The sequence below is a fragment of the Dromaius novaehollandiae genome, chromosome 2, assembly GCF_036370855.1.
Source record: "Dromaius novaehollandiae isolate bDroNov1 chromosome 2, bDroNov1.hap1, whole genome shotgun sequence".
NCBI lineage: Eukaryota > Metazoa > Chordata > Aves > Casuariiformes > Dromaiidae > Dromaius > Dromaius novaehollandiae.
The window spans coordinates 129,901,872-129,922,922 of NC_088099.1; positions in this window are offsets into that span (position 1 = coordinate 129,901,872).

Here is a 21,051-nt window from a genome sequence, read left to right on the forward strand (position 1 = left end):
GTTGCTGCTCAAGTGAAAATTAATTTTTCCAGAGAAGTGTAGTCAAGGCCTACAGATACAGATTTTGCTTTCAAGTACTATAATCCATTTTTTCAGGCAGAACAAAATAATCACAGAAGTGGGCAAAAGAAGAGATCCTTGGATCCTTATCTTACCACCCTCTCCTGGCCACTTTTTGAGCATTATATCAATTAGGATCCTTTCAGTGTCCTGTTGCTGGGCTTAGTTTCTCCACAACATAGAGCCTCTCTCAACCCATTTTTTTCTCCAGCTTCCTTCTGCTTTGATATTAGTGGTTTCCCTTTGGTTTATAATTATTAGCCCCTTTCTTCTTCCTTCTTACTCCAAAGTCCTTTTATGTGTGTGATTAACTTGGTCAACATGTTTTTAAAGGGCTTCACTTCCCCCTGGGAAGAACATCATTTGAACAAACCCTACCCTCTTGAAGAGAAAGCGTAGAGAAAAATGGGTCTCTGTAGTTGCTCCTCTGCTTGATATGGGCTCAGTGTATGCATAATGATAAATCACCCATATGGATGGCATTCTTTACCTGTTGTCTTAACACAAAGAGTTTGGGGAGAAAGCACAATAGCTACTAAAGTAATCACTAAAGATGCCGAAGTTCAAATACAATTCATAAGCTGTACATGGATGGATTTCCCAGGATGAAACGTCATGTACCACAAATGTTATCCTACTATCGCAGGCTTTGTCTATTCCTTTGTTCGTTGCTTGACTGAGGAAAAGTAAAAGGATAATATTTGTCCATGCCCTTCCAGATTCAGTATTACATGCTTTAAAAATTACTCCAAGAATTAGTTTCTCCAGCTTTTCCTTGCAGTTGTGAATCATTCCATAGAGGAAAATCTGATGAAGGAGAGGGAGATAATACTGCATTAGAGCCTTGCTTCCTTCAGAACAGAGTTTCATGGAGGACCTGAAAACTGAACTTGTTTAAGAGAATGGAGTTAGTCCAGCTACACTCCATCGGTATAACAATGATGATGCAAAGTCTTTCTCAATTAACACAAGAAATTGAAAATCCTAATTTGGAGAAAGAGCATGTGTTCTCTCAGACTTGTATAAGGATTGAGAGGTGTTGTAGGCAAGTTCATGGGGATTCAGCTCAACTAGCTGGCTGAGAATTTCCCTTCCCTACAGTCTGGCTGGACTACCACTGTGCTCCAGCTCTACCCAGCTGCCTGAATAGCCCTTTGCAGCTATGGGATGATATTTGTTTGAAATTAGCTGTGAAATAAAAAAGACCAATAACTGAGCCTTTTGAGGCAGCTTGTCTAGTCCAAAGCAAGACATAGTGATTAAAGAAGTTGCTATGGACAGCAAGAACACCACACCCTGAAACTCTTCACTTGCACTTTGAACCAGAGCATTACAGAGCAAACGCATGAATTATGCTGTAGCTTCATGTTTTCTCTAGGAAACCTTTCATGAAGTTAGTGGATACACCCTTCGAGACTAAATGATTTTCTGAGTTTAGCAGGAAGGCTATGGCTATTGCATTCAGTTTGAATTCAGATTTTTTAAACAATTCAAGTGTCTTATTCCCAAATACCTGGTGTGAACTATAAATTTATGTTTTGAATGCAGACAAATTTATCATAAGCAATAACATTAATACCTTGAATAAATCATGGCCACCAAAAATTTCCTTTTCTGTAGCAAGATATCAACTCTCACTCTCTCTAGCAAGGAAAATCCACTACCAGAACAGGTGTTTAATCATGAGGCATGAGACAATTTGTGTGGGGTGAGAATATCTTTTTTAACTCATCTGGTCTAACATGCAATATTTTTTCTCCTTACCAAACCTTGCTTCAGAACTAAAAGAGTGAATCAAAAAGACCTCTTTCCTCAGATCATCATAGCTGCGGTGACATAATTAATACAACATGATTTGTAATTGTAATGGTGCTTTTAATAGAGAGGAGAAATTTGAGTCCACACTGGACTTTATATGTTTGGAGATGTTATGGGGAATGGAGAAAAAGAGAAATATTTACCCCACGACCATCCTTCTCCCCAACACACACAATTATATCACTTCCAAAGTCTAAATCTTTTTGTGTGTCTCAAGTCTTAGGCTTTGTTGTTGTAGGGATTTTTTTTTTTCATAGCAGAACTTCTGGTCCTTATCAGCATTCAACTTTTCCGAAGGAAAGGCGTTTCTCCTGAGTGGCCCATGCAGCTTCACAGCTGTTTGTCAACCTGACAAGAAGTAGAAATGTGGACTGTTCTGTCTTTTCTCTCCTTTATGCTCAAAATGCTGAATTGAGCAATGTAACTTATAGTATGTAAAGATACAATGGAATATGCACATCACCTTGTGCCAAAAATCAATGTCATGCATTTTTTTCATTGTTTAAACCCCAAGGGTCTTCATTTAAAGCCAACCAATTCAGTCTTCATCTAAAAGTTAGTACTCAATGTTTTTAAAGATTTCAGGTCAGAATTTATTAATATTTACTTAAAATGAACGAGAGAAATGAAAAGAAGAAACAGAAGGAAAACTTTCAGCAGACACAACAGGTATGGGAAAAATCATTTACTGGACTAAGCCAGGGTTATGAAAGATAGTAGGGTGAGAACTACAGTAGCAGTAATGGTAGCTAAATGGTAACACTTAGTACAAGCTAACTTGAAAACCATCTAGCAACCTTTTAATATTGTGTTCATTTTTAGAAATAAAACAGGATTATGCAATTAAACCCTTCCTATCTGATCAGATACATCTATGAACAAAATGTCAGCGATCAGAGCAAATTGACAGCTGCCTTTCTGGTTGCTGGAGCATGTGAGCTATTGCCTCTTATGAGGAAAGGTATTTTCATAGCATATAAATTCAAATTAGAAACACAAAAAATAAATCAGGTTTAAGTTGACCATTAAAATAAATATTCATAGTTCTGAGGAAAGGTGACACTAGAATTTTACTTAAAATATATGTTTGTGTTTTGTTCATCAGCAATACCACTACAGTTTTATCTGTAAGAATTCAGAATATCTCCTGAAGTAATAGAAGCATTTAATTACATCTGCAATAATTGTGCATTGTGCCATATTGGCTGAATACAAGGAAATCCTCCTGCTAGTGTAAATGCAATTCCTTGCAATTAATCCCACCATGTATGTAAAAGGCATGACTGACTTAATGTCTTCTAAAACTTCTCTGCATCTGTACAATCTCAGTCTTCTCTTGTTATAGCATTCATATTTCCTCCTCCTTTTTTATTTTTGGTTTTCTTCATTTTTGTTTTTTTTTGCTTTAGTTTCTTCTCATTTGGGATTCTGTCCCTCCTTCATCATATGAAATATAAGGACACTCAGTATTCTTCTTTAAAGCCAGCAACAGATGAAGCCAGCTGCAGATAAAATGACTTGCTGAAACATCAGCTGTAGCCAGCAGTTCCAGCTTGCTGGAGCTCTACCATCTATATGCTTGAGAGACTTTCTGGAACTATATAGTGCTATAGATGACTATTAAGGGAATCATAACATAAGACATGCAGATGTTCCTGCTGACTCCACCCAGTCCCTGTTTATTTAACACACTAAATTATCCCAGCTTCTTAAGGAAGCAAGAAATGATAATTCACATTAAAGTGTTTCATCACTGGTTCTTGACATGGATGTATGCCTTGGACAAAAAATCCTGAAGCCAGAAAAGCAGAAGAACTCCCCAGGTCCAACTTCAAAGCAGTGCTTCAAAGAAAGAATAAACTTGGGGCTTATTCTCCCTCAGAAAAGCTTTTATATTAGAGAAGAGTTAAAAAGCAAGAACAACAGTGAACCAAAAGTTAGAAACTCTTCAGTGAAGTTATAGGAGTCCTGAAAGGTCTGTGGAAAGGTTTTCTGATTACAGAAGTGCTCTCTTTTTTTTCTACTAGCTCATCTGAAGTGGAACATACTGCTGGGGTAAAATCTATAAGGTGGATACATAGGGATTCTAGATCTTAAACATTAAAAGAGGAATTCTGGAACCCTGTCTCCCCCCTCTCGTGCTGTGGCACTGTGATTGCTTATGTTCTCAGAGCTGTAGCCTGGGAAGAAAAGATAGGAGCCAAACAAGAAAAATATGGAAAAAATTATCTCCTGTGTACTTTTTATACAGGACACAGAGTTTGAATGCACAACAGATGAAACCCCATATTATAAGGGAGGTCTGGAAAGCCTGTGACAATGTGAAGTTTGCCTTTCTGCACTTCCCTAAGTCAGATGATGAACAAATCTCTAGCCCAGCAACTTCTGCTTCAGCAAAAGCGAGTGGCATGTAGAGCTGCTTGGTTCTGCCATGCTGTTCAGCCTGAGGTTGTACATTGGTCAACAGGAAGCAGCAGCCAGGATTAGGGAAGAATGTAATTTATTGCAACATCATGGCAACAAGAGTCCCAGAACCCTTCCCTACTGGTATTGCTGAGCCTCTTAGAGATCATGCTAGTAGAAGCTCCATAGTACAAAAACAAAATGTGAGGGAGGTGAGGCATCCAAGAGATTCCTATTTTCAGCACAAGACCCACTCACCTCCCAGTATTAAAATACATCCATTTCCCTGCTACAGGCGGCTGTTAGTATTTAGGGCTAGATGCAAAATGGTCATAAGCGACTAAAATACTGAGAACTGAGCAACCAAGGTCAAAACTGTATCTTGAAATTACCTACTCAAGTGCTGTCTCATCCACCGTAACTCCACGGGCACCACAATGTGGCCTTAAAGTACCCGAGAAACCCAGAGCGACAGGCACTCTTGCTGCTTCCTAACACAATTCAGCGGCTGGAGTAGGTTCTCCTCAACTCCTCTGCCACAGTCCCCCCAAAGCTGCTTACGAGGTACTCTCAAGGCCCCCTATAGTTGTGGCTGCCTTTGTAAAATGGTCTGCGGGGAATTTTTCTCCCCCTCCCTTTAGATAAGAATAGACAAGTGGCTATTAGGTAGCCAAAGTGCAATATCCTCCTGTCGCACAGGCAGGCAAACCCGCATCTCCCAGGAAACACTTTAATCACAAGGCTATAAACAACCAGGCTCTAAACAAAGCAAGGGGGGCGGTGTGGGAGGGGAAATGGCCCCGCATTAAAAATAAGCCATTGTGGAGGCATCACTTCTGCATTCATCATGCTCCAGAGCGCCGGTGACAGGGAACATCGCTGTGTGTTCAGCATCAACAGCGGTTGCTAGCAGCTAAGGGACTTACCTGGAGGCTGCCCAGGGTTTCCTGACTCATGGATAGTGCTGTCCACACTAGGTTAGAACTGGATTAGAGTGACAAAAAAATATTCCAGGTTAACGGAGTTCTGCTTGATCCTTTCGGAAAGAGGCTATGAAAAACTAAATTTAGGACAAGATTAGCAACAGATATTAAGTGTCTTCAAGTACCTCTTTATAGCATTGAGACACTTAATAGAAGGACAGGGTCCCAGGACAGCTACATTATAACACTGCTGGCACGCTGGATTCCTCTCCTTTGTGCCAGGCCTAACCCCAACATTAAATCTAGAGTCTGATGTTTACTGTGTGCATGAGGTCAAGTGTCTGTGAGCAGACCTATTATAAACTGCTGAATACATTATAGCTGACAAATTAGCTGTCTAATCCACCGTCCTCCATATCGCAACATTACTGAAAGTAAATAGGATGTTTTTTAGCTTGCCTGTAATTAGAACATTATCTATTATGAAGAATGTGCGAATGGCAGCAACCAAGCCTTCTGCTGCTGCAAAAACAAAAATATTAAAGTGTTTGTGTTCTGCATAAAGAAGTAAGCTTGCTTGAGTGTGCTTCCACCAAACAATGGGAGTCATGCCACTGACTTCAAAGTGAGGAGATCTGGGCTTATATGTTTAGTTTAGGAACTGAATCAATCGCTTGCCTTCCCCAAAACCACAGAAGACAGGAGTATTTGGCAGAAGTGCTTAGTTAAAATAGACTAGTCTTAATCAAAATATTTATACTGACAAGGCCACAGTCTGTCCACAGAAACACCTGCACAACCTCACAGAATTCAAAAGAGGAAAAGAGATGAAACAAAATACTGACAAAATTTGCCCCGTTATGGTTATCTTTCTAGATACACCAAAAAAGCCTAAGCAACCAAAGGGAACTAAAAAACCCTGAACTGGCAGTTCAGTTATATACAGGAGTCAAATGAAATAAAATACACCAATAGCAAGCTTCCAGGGTGGTTTATAATAATTAGAACAAATGCTAAGCCTATTCTAGATTGCTGACACACACATTGGCCTTACACAAAACAGGCAGTAAGTGGGATAGTTCAGAAGTGTATGGTATGGGGAAGATTGATCCTACCATAAGAGAATGGATGTAAATGCATACAGTACTGCTGACAGTCCTTATAGCATCAGTGCCAGCACCTCTCTGACGCTTCCACTCAGTATCTAATTCCATCCTAACCACCTCTGCTCCATGCCAAGGCCAAATGGTGGAGCAGAAATAACTCTGAGGCAAGTCATTTTTGTAAAACACAGAACAAGTCAATTAATTCTATTTCCAAACAGTGTCAAAATCCTTCACAGGTACTGACTTAGCTTTCTATTCAGCAGACAGTTGGACAGGCCTGAATATAAGTGCAAGTTTCCCCAATTTCTCTCCTCAGTCTTCAGTTTCTTTTCTTGGCTTAACTCCTATACAGTTCAACACAAAAGTGACCACCGTCACTAATAGGAACCAGATGACCTTTCCCCTTTCACTGTTTTCTTACTGGGTTACTCTTTCAGTATGCTCTCCATAAAAACCACCTTAAAGACTATTCAGAAAAAACATCTACTATGTAATACCTACTCCAGGCTACTGCAGCAGTGCTTTGTAGTTTGCAGGCTCTGATCTGACAAAATTCACATCCTTTTGCAAGACTCCTTCAAGTCTTGAAGAGTATTTCCTTAGTAGGTGGATTTTTTTTCTTGTGGTTTGGAATGAAAGAGATTCAGCTCCATCTGGCTATGGTCACTCTTTTCATCTTCTCATCTGGAAAGTTTTTACAGTCCAGGACAACATGGAAGTTACTTTTTACATTTTAGTGCTATGATTGTACAAGTGCCCCAGGTTCTCTCTCTTGCAACTTTTTTTCTCCTTCCATGAACGTATGTACTTGCAGACTCAGTAATTCCACAGGAAGAATACAAACACATTTCAAAAATGTAGCTGAAAACACTGGAAAAAGCTCTTCTGAGTAAAGTTGTAATTTATGTAAATGAAACCCAAGAACTAATTTTCTCTTTCCCTGTTTTTCTCTTTAAGCCTTCTAGCTTTGGGGCTTACATTCTGGTGTCAACGTTCTGGGCTTTAAAGACAGCTGAATGGTTTCAGAGCTTCAGTCAGGAAAAGAGCAAACCCAAATGTCAACCTCATACTTATTAAAACAATAAAAGCAATGATAATGCAGAAATAAAGTGTTTACAGATTGTTTGCTGTATTACATTACTAGTCATAAGCACAAGCCTTTAATCCAGAAATGCCACATTAATGGAGCCTCAGGAACAGCTGAGAGATCAAAATGATGCAAGCACTCCTAACATGCTTGAAATCTTTCGTTCTCCCCAGCAGCTTGCATTTCACAACCCTTCCCTTCACAGCCTGTCAAAGGTACAATAGCGAGTATATATTAGTACTAGCCACCTAATTGTCAATGGAGTGAAGACACTGTGAAGGCTGAAGTTCAGTTCTTCTGGGTAGCTTAGGTAAATGTCACGAAAGCCACACAGAAGCTGTATTTTTAGATGCCATAATTGAGTTCTTCTACAAACCACAGAATAGAGAATACCCCAAAGGAGAAGCAATTCTCGAGTTCAACCTGAAATCTATGTGACTTGGACTAACATGCAACTATTGAACTACTCAAGAAACTTTATTAATGGAAAAGTATTAGAAGCAGCCAAAAGATAAAGAGTATTCAAACACTGCATGTGCAGCTTTGGTTCCCCCATTTCAGAAAGGATGTGGTAGAACAGGAAAAGAAGCAGAGAAGTGCAAAAAAAAAGATCAGAAGTAAGCAATGGTGTCTGTATAAGGAAGGACTTTTCTGTCAGGAAAAGAGGAAACTAACAGAGGCTATGATATAGGAACATAGGACAATTCTGGTTGGAAGGGACCTCCTGCTCAGAGTGAGCTACAATTTCAGATAAGGTGGCTCAGGGTTTTATCCTGTTGGATCTTGAAAAACCTAAGGATGGAGACTGCACAGCTTCTCTAGGTAGCATCTTCCATTGCTTCACTGTCCTCATGGTGTGAAAGCTTTTCCTTACATCCCACCTGAACCTCTCTTGTTTCAACATATGTCTGTTGTTTCTCATCCTACTGCTATGCTCTGTGAAGAGCCTGGGTATGTCTTAACAAAGAAAAAGAGCTGTCTTCCTGAAGTGTCTGTTATTTGTCATTGTTGGAAACAGGATGACAATCTAACTCAGGACAGCAGTTTTCATGGTATTACACCATTATGCTTAGCAGACAGAGCTGCCAGTTTTACTTCACAAAACCTGGCACAGGGTCATGTGCTGAGTCTGTGCTCGGCTCCACACTGAATCCCTTTCAACGCCTACCAGTTACTAACTCTTCTACTACAGCAACTTCTGTTTACTACTGGATTTTCCCTCATATATACACCTTTGAATAGTTCAGTGGGAAAAAGGTAAATAATAATAGCTTGACTGTGGAAACAGAAACATAAATATTTAAAGAACCCACCACTGCATCACATCAGCTCATTTTGTGAGTGTTTATTGTTGTCATGGATGCAGGGAAATATAAAGGGTGCAAAGAGACACACTTAAAATTCTGAAGAATGTTAAATTTCCCTATGTAGCTGTATTTTTTTGTTTGTCCTTAAGCCACCCACAGTAGCTTTTCAAAACAAAGATCTGTATCCATTCATGTTTCAGTATTGTCTGCAGACAGCAAAGAAGTTACACTTCGTGATAGACAAACTTCAAAAGGCTTGAAGGTTCAAAGCTTGTATGCGCTTATCTGAATTTCTCAGCTCTGGAAATCTCATGGTATCAGTCTACAGCTTGGTACTTCAAGCACTTCCTAGTTAAATCCCAGATGGAAATAGAGACAGACACAGTTTGACTTCACAGAGCCCAGGGCAAGATATGAATTCAAGCTCCTGATAGGCTTAAAAGGGGGTTGCAGAAACAGTTGCAGGTTGGCAAAACTTGAAACCAGACAAATACAGAGTTTTTTGATTCTTCTTGAGGATCCCACAGTAGAAAAACAAAGAAACGCTGTTAATTTCCATACATTAAAAAGAGAGGCATTTTATGCTTTTACATGATTTCAATCTGCTCCAAAATACTAGTTTTCCCAGAAGTATATACAGCATTTTGCTTATAAGTAGCAATGAAATCAACAGGAATCTCGCAAAACTGAATGCATTGTATGTCCCTCTTCCTTGAGTAACTATTTCTTCTGGTATTTTCTTGTGTAGTGAGCTGGATTTTGCCTAAGATCTCTCTGCTTTCTATTTGTCTGTTTACATTGTGCCCATCCATTGTGCAGTTGTTCTCCCCTCCACAATACGCTCATACCTGTAACCTCCTAAACAATATGGCATTGCAGTAATGACCTTTCTTTGAAATGCTGGTACTTTAGCTTCTGGGTATCTCTCAAGAGAATTATGAAACTTGCAGAAAAATAAAACCAGTGACTGTGATTATTTTGTCAAATGTAATCATTCCCACGGCGTCAGCTCATCAATGAAGTGTGCCTATCTTAAAATATTTTGCTTAAAGTCTTCCCTTTGCTGAATAGCAGCATAGAAAGCTTTGCTTATTAGTTCATGGCAATTTTTGGCTTATTTTTTTTATAATTTTTGCTTGGATAAATAAACTCCTGTAGCAACTAAGAAGCTCATTTGTATATGAACTAGTGTTAATTGAAAATTAATTGCAAAAAATCATCTTACATACCAGCTCCTTTAAGGGAATCTGATATTGTAAATAATGCACAAATTAGGACAAAGCTAGTCCCGACTTCATGATCCTCACTTCTGCTTCAGATTTTGACATGATAGAGCTGTTCTTGGAGCAAGTTTTGATCTGTTCAGCAGCAGCTTCCTTGAATGTCTGTTTCAGTCTCGATAACTCCTACAGTTGTTTCTTATCTCACTCATGTCACTTTGCTTATGTTAGAGATTATGTTAGAGATTTTGTTAGTGATTAAAATAATCTTTCTGTGATGTAAATAAAATAGGCTATTTTCTACTTAATAACCATTATTCTAATATTTTTCTGTAGATGTAATTATTATTGTAACTAATTACAGTTATAATTAAAACTGGATTATCTGTCATATAACAAGCCCAATAGGAATTTCTCCCTACTATCACATTTCTACCCACTTGCTGGGTGTCTGGTAGCAAAAGATGAATTAAGCACACCATAAGAAAATTTTTGTGGAGGCAAGGTGAAGAGATATGTGGAGAAAGGCAGACTTTTGGAATACTTACCTACAAGCAATTTACTAAAACAACTTTAGTAAGACATTCTTGAAAAAAATATATACATACACTGCCAATAAAAATGATGTTAACAATACAAATTAAATCACCAATAAGTAGAAAAATCAGAGTTATGGATGGGTGCAGGTAGAGATCATAAGCCAGCCTATTTTCACAAGCCAAGCATGCTCAGGCGACTCACTGTGCTCTCCAAACTTCCAGAAGAAGCATGGCTTTTAATTTTACTAATTTATTTGAAGTTATTTCTCACTGTGACTGCTTACCATCAAATAAAATAAAAGAAAGCATGGCAAATCTGGCATGCTTTTCATCTTAAACTCAGGGGCCGCAGCAAAGAATACATTAACCTAGCTTGTTTTGCAAAGACTGTACATAATATGCAGTTCATCTGAACCTCAGTAAAACATAATTTTGAGAGTTTGCCAGCTTGCTAATGTTCCCGGGAATAGTTTATCGCTGGTGTTCTCCATTTCCTTTCTTGATCCTCTCCTTGAGAGTCAGCCAAGCAAATGTTGGATAAATATATCTGATAGTTTTTAAAATGTCTCAGCCACTAATCAGAAATAACTGGACCAACTCTTACAGAAATAAAACCCAACCTCTGGCTGTTGTTTTGAACATAGGAGAATTTTATATTTAATAAATAGGCTAAGAGAATGTTTTTTATAGTTCATTTAGAGTACTTCTCTTTTTTTTAATAAATATGCATGCAATTAAAATGCACAATATTAGTTGCTTTTTTTCTCTCCTATGCTATATATTCCTCTCCTTATTTAAGGAAAGACAGGCTATAATTTTTATTTTTTGAAACTTTGGACATCTTTAGAATGCCTTTTATTGGGAAGAATAATGGAAAAAGTAGGGTCAAATGCTGAACAAAAAAACCTACTTCATATTTGATGCTTTAATAAATCCCAGATTTTGACTATGCAGATGATGAAGCAGAAAGAATTCTTTCTTTTCATTAAAAAATACATTAAAAATCAAAATCCAGGTTGTATTCTTTTTTATTTTGACTATCATCATTCTTCCCAATGTGAGTAACATTCCCTAACTGGCAGGGGCTTCAATCACAAACATGTTCTTGTGAGATGCACTGGCAACCCTGAAAACTGAAGCATGCTATTTATGCACAAAACAGTTGCAATAGCATTGCAGGCATCTACCTGCTGCTCCAATTAGTGTGCTTCTGCCCGCAAGATCATGAAGAACAGAGAAAGAAAGTAAAGTTTTTTTCCATTTGTTCAGAATGCCCATTGCCAAAGAAATGTTTCTGAGGTTGATATCTGTCTATCAAGCTGTTACAGAGGACTGAACTTTCTGACTCATTCCAAAGTGAATGGCCTGGACTAAAGAAGACATCTTTCATTAAAGTCAGTGACACCATAATATTAAAACATTGCTACCTCAGATGACAAATGTGTAATGAGGATTATGCAGTTCACAAGTACTGTGATCCATTTTCTTAATTGCAGTTTCAGTGACTAATGTCTTTCCTCCTCTGAGATGGTAGCATTCTCTCTAGATGTTTTCCTTCAGTGATCCTCACCTTCTGTCACTTGTCATCTGGAGCAAAGAGTTCCCCTTGAGTTTCCCTTAAAAAAAAGCACTTCTGAATGAACTCCTTTTTTCTCTCCCATATTTACATGTGCATGCAACACAACAAATCTATTATCCCTCTGTTCTTCATATCTGTACTAGCGAACTCACAGAAGTAATAACCTACAACTGTATTACCAATTAATTAATTTAGCCTCTTATTCGCAATAGTAAAAGCCTGTGATTCAGTACTAGCAATCTCAAATACTGCTTGCAGCAACACCTTAGAATGAAGGAACTATTTAAAAACTGTGCAGGTTTGAATTATTATGGCTTTTAGCTGGATGAGGTAAATTCTGCATATGTGGGAGATGGCCAGGTGTCCAGTCACTGATTCTTTAGGATCCTGTGGCTAGTGCTGGTGGTTAATACAGATGGTGGTAAAAGCATTTGATATTCTTGGTCTTAGCTTGTTCTGCTCCATTTTAAAAGGCTCTTCATTCTCCTCTTCCACTCTACCCCCAGGTTATGTTATTTTACAATGAATTGGCCAGGTATTTTCATTTGTTCCTCTTTGGACTGAAATTTGTTTACTAAGGCATATAATGAACTCAACGTGTCTTTCACATATTCGTGTAAAAAAACCAAGCTCAACACAAAACAAAACCAAAAACCTCACTGCATGCCACTGCAGATTTCCCTGTGGTTGCATTACACTCAGAGCCCTAGAAGAACTGTGGGCTCTGTGATAAAATGGAAATTTACAGAAAATGACAACTAAATGTTGGGTACACCCCACCCTCTTGGCTACTTCTGTAATGCTATTTCTAAATATTTCATTACCCAGAATCATTTATAGCATTTTCCATGGGATCTAGTATAGGCCACAGCAGAAGGACTTGTAAAATCAGTAATATGAGTGCTGACCACACACTCATCCAGTATGTGTTTCTAGTGTACGCACCAATTAGATTTTCTTTTACTCCAACTTGAATACAACAAGTGACAAAAAAAGGTAAAGCTGCAGAGGTTTAATTTGAACAGACAATAAAATAAAAATACAGCTAATCCCTGGCATAACAATATATCTTATTACATATAACCCTGACCATCCAATCAAGTCACAAAGCGTGAACAAGATTCAACTGACTTCCATTGCCCAGACTAATTTTATCCTCAGCTGTATTCAGAGGTAACTTGTTTTTCAGACACAGCGTGTCTTTGCGTACAGTGCCTATGCTAGCAGCCATGAAGGTGAGATTATTGTACTTAAGAAATTTTAATGCACTTTGGGAAAATGATGTGTGGCATTATTATACATGTGCTCTGTTGCAAACTTTCAAGATTTTATGGCAAATTTCATAATATGTAATTGTCTACCTTAAGTACTTGCTCTGAGAGTCTTGGGATTATAGAATCTTTTTTTTTTTTTTTTAATGAAGCTTTCAATCTCTAATGATTGCAGAAAAATCTTGAAAATATGGCCTGATCTTACTAAATACAAAACTCAAAAAAATTTTAAATAAAAAGATTTAGAAAAAAATAAAGCATGATATTTCTTTTAAAAAATCATGATTAAGTTGAACTCAAAACATTCATTCTGAGCATTTGCATTTGGCAATTCTGCAAATATCTTACTCGTAAAATCAATATTTTTATCTAAACTTGATTATTTCCTACATCATTCCAATAGCCTCATGATATATAATATGCTGGTCTCATGCACTGCGAGTAAGTTAGTTAGGTGTTTATTATATACTGACTACCAAGATACCATACAGGATAAAAATGCGGTCAGTGGAGATTGCCATAGTTCTGAAATCCTCACTTAGGTTTTCTGGTCCCCATGCATTTCACTTTTTAAAATGCTACCGAAGTGTTTATATCAATGGACCAACTTAAACTCTGGTGTAAGCAAGCCTAAAATCACTTTAGGAACAACAGAGCAGTATATAGAACCTATCTGCACCAACACTTAATTTATTCCAATGTACTTATTTTACTGTGAAAGCAATATTAATAATGTTAACTAGGAGTACCACAACTCTTGTCTTTCAAACTACTGTAGTAGCAGTAACTACAGGAATTAAAAATTAAAATGAATATAACTTGGGATACATTATCTGCAGCTGAAAAAACTATTTCATAATTTCTAAGTACATTCCACTGCACAATGTCTCTTGGAGCAGAGGAGCTGAAATGTTAAAAGATTTTTTTCTGTAATGAAGGTCATTGTAATGGAAATATAATCTCCATTACAATCCTTGCTGCAGGGATTCATGAGACAACTCAAAAAGGATTTAAATGCAAGAGCCATAAAAAGATAAATGTTGTGATAAAGATCATATTTATCCCAGACTGAAAAAAATTCAGGCCATCTAAAGTCAAAGCCAGAATACAGTCATTTAAAGTAAATAAATATTAACCTTAAAGTAAACATGTAAGTTTCTCAAAATAGCCAAGAGAGTCAGAAGATTAATATTACTGCTTACTGTAAGTAAGGTATTCAGTACATTAAAAAATATATATCCCTTTTTACAAGCAAGGCAAATATGGCAACTGCTCTCTTATCATTTACTTTCTATCTAAGGATGCTTAAGGCTGATTTTTAGCCCATCTCCTTTTGTGACCCTCCAGACTCCTCACATGTCTTAGTGCAAAGGACTCCCTCAACATGATACTCTCAGATTATCCCCTCTTCTCTGGCCTGCCCTTCATCAGAACTGTCTTTTTTTTTTCATCACAGTTTCAGCTACTACATTTGCTGCTGCTTTACAATACACTCCCTGCACCATGCTTAATCCCATGTTTTCAACTGTCTTGCAAACATACCACTGTCATCTCAGACAGCTTCTTGTTTCACTACTTTCTGTCTACTTCAAATAACCAAATAACAATACTATTTCCCATCTTGTTTTGAAAACTTGTCCCTGCATTATCAGTTTTATGCTTTCTCACTCCTATCCTTCAGACTCTCAGCTCTTTCCAGGGCTCCTCGCTGCCCAAAAAGTCTTTCCGCTGTGCCCCACTCATCTATCCCTTACCTCAAAATTAAAAAAACAGATTGTCAAAGATTATTTATCTGTTTTTCTTCTCTTCTTTCCCCCAATCTCCAATGATCCTCTACCACTTTTGAGGCATGTCTCCTCCTCCCTTTCCCCTTCACTCTTGTCTTTAGGCATTCCCAAATGCAAAGGGCTTCCTCACATTCACCAACATTACCTCCCAGAGTCTGCTCAAATTTCCTTTACTGCTGCACCACGTAGACCTCTCCACTCTTGCTGCAGTACCCAGCCTACCTCTAAACTTACTTTTCCTAGGAATTTTTCTTCCCACCATACAATTACCTTAAGTTCATCTATTTCAATTATTTAGTTAGAAAATTCTAATAATTTATTATCTGAAATGATTACAAATATCTTCATTTCAAATTGTGTGGCTCAGTGGTGATCAGTCAGAAAAATGGCAGGATTATTGCTTCTCTCTTTCACGATCACATAAGCGAAAAATCATCTCAGTTTCTAATACTTGTGTCTATGATTTAGAAAGCTCAAGTTTCCACAAATTCTTTGGCAGCTGAACTATGTAATGAGCAGCTAAAAAAAGGTTGTAAGGTTGGTCAAAGTGAATGACCATTTTTAAAGTTGGTTTTATCTGTCCACATCTAATAACATAGAAGACAACACAAAATTAATACGTGGAAAAATCAGCTAAGTTTTTAAATGAGAAAATGCCATACTATATCTGAAAGACAAAATTCCCTATCAATATAGGGAATGTTGAACAGATGCAAACAATTTCTCAATGTAGCTTTTAATTTCTCACATAGGAATTGACTATTGCTAATGTTTGGCAATACTATCCTGCCTCACAGTGTTCTGTTGCAATGCAACATAAACCACAATTTGGCACCATATTCCAGTGGTTTGGAATTTGACATTTATCATGGAGGCTGTGTTTTGCTGCCCTGGCTTTGCCTGTCTCATTCCATGCTGCTCTGCAGCTATGAGGAGCATTCGGAAGTGAATAGGTTTGTCTCAGCAGTGCAATGAAAACTCACTTTTTTTAATGATGTACCATCATTCTCCAACTTGGCAGGTTAGCGAATATTTGAAACTTCCAGATGTATATTAAAATGACACATGGGATACCATTTAATCTGCAAACATACATCAAAAAGCAAGAAAACTTACCTGACAGTGCTGTTTGGAATTTTAGAAAAAAAATAGTTTGATGATGGGGATATTTATTACATAACCACCTAAATGTCAGTGACATGGTACTCCTATGTAGACACTGCTAAACTACACATGTTCAGCAACTGCCCCACTGTAGTTAAGTCACTACTCTGTCAACTCAGCAACATTCTTTAAAAGTATTTGGGGGGCATACTAAAACAAGAAAAAGAAAAGAATCAACCTTGAGAGATGTTTTATTGCAGGGTTTGTCTTCAGTCAAGAGAAACAGTAATGCAAAATGGATGCAAAAAAGCACCATGTTTAAGTTGCAAGAAATTGTTGAGATGCAATGAATGCATAATTCACTGTCCAGCTACAGAACTGAAGTATATTGTTATAACTCCATCAGTTTGGATATACCTGTGTAACTACGCCAGTTAATTATTTGGATCTGTTTCTCACTGAAGTACCAGTCACTTCAAATAGTTCTCATGTTTCTTTGAAAATAAAATACAAACAATGTCTGAGACATATATCAACTGGAAAAACCATTCACTTTATCTAAGTTAGAGGAATCTGAACTGACCACTCAAAGGGAAGCCCAGAAGCCATAAAAGCTTCTTGCCCCATGACTGTTGAAACCTACTGTAGCTCTGTAGAACCAATGGAGGCATGAAAAGAATGTCTAAATGTTAATTGGCATTTAGCAATGCTTCCTTCAAAAACATGGAGAACTACCAACAACTTTGCCCACTTGGCCAGAAGTGTTCCACGCTGAGATCTATTGGTGTCCACAGCAATCTCGTAGACTTTAGCTTTCTTTTACTATTGAAGGAGAAATGCTAAAAAGTACTTTTCATCTTCAATAGCCTGGATCTCCCATAGTCAAGCTCTGGACAAGATGTAGTCCCACTGGAATATACAGGCAGCTTTTTTCTTGGCTTTGATCAAAAAACAATCTGTAGGCTGATCCTATAAAATATCTTTGCAGGCTTGTTTCCAGTGAATTTGCCACACTGTTGTCACACATGTTAAATCTTATCAGCAAAATGGATTTTCACTCATCTGGATCAACTCACTTAGTGGGTAGACAGTCAAAGCCTGTCTCCCATCAGCTCACCCAGCATTTCTTGCTCCACAATGTGTCTAGCAGCCTAGCTGACACCCTGGGATCACATATGAGAGCACCTATTTTCCATAGCACATATTGACTTTCAGAGTGCATTTAGATAGCCTGCTCTGCTCCGATACTGCTTATCCTGTACCATGTACTGCTGCGCTCTGTTAACATGTTTTTAATAACAGTATGAAAATGCACATTCTGGAGAAGAAATACCACAACAATACAACATAAGTCAAAATCAAACAGTTAATCAAGACACAATTTTCAGGTAAAAGGAGAGGCTCACTGGCCTTTTCCTCTCAGCCTACTTGGGTGGCATCTTCTGAAGCCAAGGAATCAGCCTGCTTTCCATTCAGGTAAAACAATTCTCCTGGCTGCTTAAAAATTAAAAGATTCTTTGCAGTCTGGGCACCCAAGTGCGTGACAGGATTATGACATACCCAGCCACCCACATTGTCACAGAGTGGTTTTGTTTTGAAAAGACACAAACACTAGGATGAATTTTAAGGTGGAGAACACTCTTGAAGCACAAAGTTTAAAGTGGAAAGGGGTACTACACAGAGACACATATCCCACCAAAAAAGCAACAAAATAACCTCAAATGTATGTATTTTGGCTCAGTATAGCACAAATACTTCCAAAACAAATAACCAATAATTAGCCTTCTCCATTCAGCATCTGAACCTGCACCCCAGCACAGATAAGAGTATATGGTTATGATATCACAGTCTGTGAGAATTTGTAAATTTTATCTGGGGGGGGACGGGTTGATGGCAAGCAAGATTGCCCATTTTCCTCTCCTGATATTTCTTCAAATTCACCATTCTCACTTGAACACTGGTGGCAAATTGTACTGGGATTATAACTCAGATCTAAGTTTACAGATTTTGTTCTGTTGCTTAAAGTATTTAAAGCTTGTTCTTATCCAAACCTGGACATCCACAATACCCAGGAGGAAAGCAGAACTTCTCTTAGAAACTTTGCTAGTCTTGGTTCAAGACACCAACTTCTTGCCACTCTTAAAAACCTGACATTGCCCAGCAGGGCATGATGATATAACTTCTCAAATATTCATATTTTCAAATGAAAATATAATAGATTCATAGTCTGGAAGATGGCTGCTGCATGTCCCAAGGTGTCATGCAGCAAGGGCAGAAGGGAAGGACCTAGAGTGGGCAAAGCTGTTCCTTCTCTTTCCTCTCTACTGCCCCCTCTGATGGCCCCTTCTCAGAGAACACTGGAGTTTGCTGAAACTAGGAAAGCAGAAAAACTACTTTCAAGCTTATAAAGAAAGAGAAGAAGAGAAGTTCTGAACCTGGAACACTTCACATACTGAGGTACTGTTATTCAAAATGAACTTCAGGAGCAGGTACTATGCAGGCGCCATTTCAAGTTCAGGAACAATTCTCTTATTGAAATAGTTAAATGATAACCAACTATGTCCCCTTCCTGTGAAGTTAAAGGATTATATTTTGTACAAGTTATGTACATTGAAAGCTTTAAAATCAATTTAAAAATAAAGAGATCAGTAATGCTTAAATCATGACTTTGTATAAAGGAAAATAAGAAAAAAAAATTTATTGTTTTATGTTAACCCAAAGCATTAACATAGTTTCTTGGAAAATCAAATACAGATTTTAAGAAGTGATTAATGTCAAAGCTCATTACTTAGAAAACAATTAATAATTTTCTTGCATCAAATAAAATATTTAAATAACTGGTTATGGGAAATCTTCTCTTGGCTAAACTGAAATGTTACCATCTGGCTTTCATTCTCCTTACATTGCTTGTCAGTGAAAAAAAAAAAATCTTATACAATAGAATAATGCAGTGATAAGCTGCTGGTGTTTATGCTAATCTGGTCTCACTCAAGAATGTACTTATTCAGAATGCAACATCTTCTCATAAATGTCCATGCATCTATTGCAACCTTCTTGGCATTTAAGGAGCAATTTACTGTAGCAGAGCTGAAAGAAAGTATTTTCTTCATATTTCCAAAGGAAAACAAATCAGATCCTGTGCTGTCACTGGCTCAATAAAATAAACAGAAGTGTTTTTATCGTTGAGTTGTACCACATCTCAAAACTTGCGTATACAGAAAAATGAGAGATTTTAGACAGGAGGATGTCTATGAAAAGTTGTCAGAGATTCCATGATTTGTATAAAAAGAAGACAACTTCCTATTCTTAGGAATCACATACGCACACAGTATACAAGTATACTCTCTCAATAAAGCACACCAATAAATATATCCAGAATTATCACATTATGTTTATTTAATACATCTGTTTATGCAGTGCCTCAAATACAGAGGGCAAGGCACAAAGCTAAATTTCACATGAACTATTTCCTTGTTTCACCTAATTCTGTTTTAAATCAAAAGAAGCCCAACTTGTGGAGCTTTCCTGCTGTATTAACTATGCTCACCAAGTGAGATCATCTGCTCCTTTCTGAGAGATGACAACAGCGAGGCAGGCCTCACGATGACTGATTGCACCTAAAGGATGGCACTGACTAAAACGTGCTAAGGGAGAAGTGCTCCCTAGCAAATCAGTCATGAAAGGATATCAGATTGTCATATGAGACACCCCCCCCCCCCCAGGGTGTTTGCTAGATCTGCCACTTCTCTGCGGAAACAGCACCATGTTTGTTCTGTATTGCAGTTTTGGTAAACTTTTCTCAGAGAGCGAGCTTTTCTGCGGGTGAGGTGCTCTCCTTTTTGCCTGTCATTTTACTCTGTCCTTTCAGACTTCTTCCTGCTTCTCCCTCCATCTTTCTTTCACCTCCATGCACACAGAAAGGTGCTATCTATTCATCCCACAATACTGACTCCAGCGGCAGTGTGCCTCTCCCCCTGCTCCTGCTCCCTCTCTGCATCTTGGCAGTGTCGCATAGCTACCAGCATCAAAAATGCTGTACATTATGGTCAAAAGTCCAGTATTACAATGTACATATGTGCAGCCTCCCTCTCTCTGCTGCAGGGGTGCTGACAATGCACGGTGTCGCAGGATATATATGCTGCAGCCTCTGTCCATCTCCCAGGCCATGCCCTAGGCAAAGCTGACAGACCTGCGGACTCGACACACCTGATATAGTCAGGTCTCAGAGCAAAATGAGGGCTGTAGCACTGCGAAGCATCAAGGGACAGAGCATGTCCCAGCGCCTATCGTACCATGGCCCCTCACCAGCATGTTTCTCCATCCTGTGAGCTACCTGAACTGACCCGAGGGAGTATTTCTGTCCCCTACACAGAGGTAGGCATTATCCCTTTATCACATAAGCCAGTGTGGGAAACCTCATATATTCAGTTAGAAAAAAGAAAGTGAGAAGCCTGTAGGCTGTCAGGTCAACTGCTGAACCAGAAAGCAACGTGAAGGTGTAACACTGCCATTTTTCCTGACCGCAGACCCAGGGAAGAAAATATCTTGATTTTTGAAAGTGGTAGCAAACCTTCCTGTCACAGTTGTAATCATTTCTGGGCACCACAAAGGACACTGAAACAGAAACTTCTAGAAATAAAAGTATTAGCTGGCACAGCTTGAGGTAAATGGTGAAGAACCTACATTTAGGAACTGTTATACCAAATCCCTGAGGATCAGCAAAAGAAGAAACTTCACCACACACATATGCATGCCCACACACAGACACAGTGCATGTTACCTGCTTCACCTGTAAGGCTGACTGCAATTTAAATCTTTGATAAGATGCCACTGTTGTGACAGCTTCA